Raw genomic sequence first — 1983 nt, 5'->3', positions numbered from 1 at the left:
AAAGAAGTGCTCTCTGCCCATACCAGGACATGCATGTGGTGACCCAGAACAGACAGCAGGGAATCCAGAACCCCTAGTGGGACCTGGAGCACTAAGTATAAAAAGAGGAAGTAAATCTGGAACACAATGCAGAACCTCAGAGCCATGGAGATCTCTTCTGGGGCCCTGGCTACTGACATTTCCAGCTTGAGCTGGCCTGCCATTGGTGACTCTTGATTTCCACCCTTTCTCATACTCCCAGGCCCCCTGCTGTCCCAAATTCCCTGCTTTCCTCCAGACTGAGACTCCTGGCAGGCTTTCCTTCTCTCTCAAGACCCTTCACAGTTTACAGAGCACCTTCATACACAGCATCTCATTTGATCTTCACAGCAGAGGAAGGAAGCAGGCTCCCTGGGGTTAGGGCAATGAGCTAGGAAGGAGTGTAGCCAGGTCCAGAGGGAGGTCCTCTCTGTGTGTCTGACTATACCACAGCACCTGGCCCTCTTCTCTCCAGAGAGATGTCACTCTTTATTGACACAGAGAAGGACTGACACTCTCTTCCTCCAGGAAGTTTTCCTGGACTGAGAGGAATGTGTTTCATGCAGACCCACAGTGTGGAGTACCAGCAGGGGCTAATGTTCACTGTGCAGTGAAGAGAAACCAAGTTGCTATGTGAACCTAGGAACTCCTTGAATCTTTCTGGGGCCTCAGATACCTCTTTTAAGTCTCCGTTATGGATTCCTCTTTTCATTTGGAACCAAATGCCCAAGGAAAGCCTCATGTCCTTCTCCTTCTTCCTCCTTCTTGAGGCTTCCTTAATGAGGTGGCCACACCCAAGGCTTGGCCCACGGGAGGCTGGACAATAACTTAGTTGAATGGGGAAGGACAAGCTGGTTTCGGAACTGTGGATGGGGGTATTGAGGGAGTTCCTGAGATGCTCAGACCTGGGGTGTGACCAGAAACCAAGAGCAGGGGCAGGTAGGAGCAGGGGTGGGGGTGGGGGTGGGTAAGGGGAAGTACTATGCCTGGGAGTGGGCAACTGTTTTCAGTTAGGTTTGGCTCCACTCCTGACTATATGACCTTGACCAGTTTACTTCCTTTCATTAAACCTCAATTTAACCACCTGTACTAGAATCAGGCTGAGCAGGACTACAATAACAGTAGCAATAGTAATTTATTCTTCAGTGAGTCAATAAAACCAGTGAGAACCTACTATGGGGTACATGTTCCATTCTTATTTAATGCTGCTGTCCAGATGGGAGGACAGAGGTGGGGATAGGTATTATGATTCTCATGTACAGGTGAAGAAGTGGAGGCTCAGAGAGGTCAAGTCAGCAGCCCAAGCTTGCACAGCTAGCCCTAGCACAGTAGGGACTGGAGCACAGGAGTCTGACTCCAAAGCAGGGTCATTTTAATCCCCTGCCCCCGCCTCCCCATCCTCTAGAGCCTTAGAGCTGTTCCCCAGGGGGCCACATTTGAGGACTTTCAGGCCGGACAAAGCTGGTCGACCTTCCCAGGCCCGGGCTGTAGGGGGCAAAGGGTAATCAGAACGGAATCTGGGACTTGTCTGGTAAGGAAGGCTTCCTGGAAGAGGAGGAAGCACAGGCTCAGACAGATGGACAGGGACTCCTGAGGACGTGGAAGGGAGGAGGAAAAGGGCTTTCTCGCTATAGGAATTTTGGGGAAGGTAGAAAAGTGGGAAGTGAGCCCCAGCGAAAACCCGACTCTGAGCCTCGAAAGGCCGGCGACAGAGGAGGGGGTCATCGCCTCCGCACACTCAGCTCCCGGGTCTCCAGCCGCAGCTCTAGCTGGTGTCTGCCCGGAGGCCGGGCAAACCCGGCGGGCGGGGTCCCGCTCCCCCCTCCCCACCCCCGGCACAACCCCGGCCTAACCCCTCCCCCGGGCGCCCATTGGTCTGCACCCCCCTCCCCAAGCCTGCGATGTGCGCGGCTGAGGCGGTGGTCGGTCGCCTCGCTCCGACCCGGGCCTGGCTCCGCGGCGGAG

Source organism: Suricata suricatta, chromosome 2 (genome assembly GCF_006229205.1).
Source record: "Suricata suricatta isolate VVHF042 chromosome 2, meerkat_22Aug2017_6uvM2_HiC, whole genome shotgun sequence".
In the NCBI taxonomy this organism is placed as follows: Eukaryota; Metazoa; Chordata; class Mammalia; order Carnivora; family Herpestidae; genus Suricata; species Suricata suricatta.
This window is presented reverse-complemented; position numbering follows the sequence as displayed.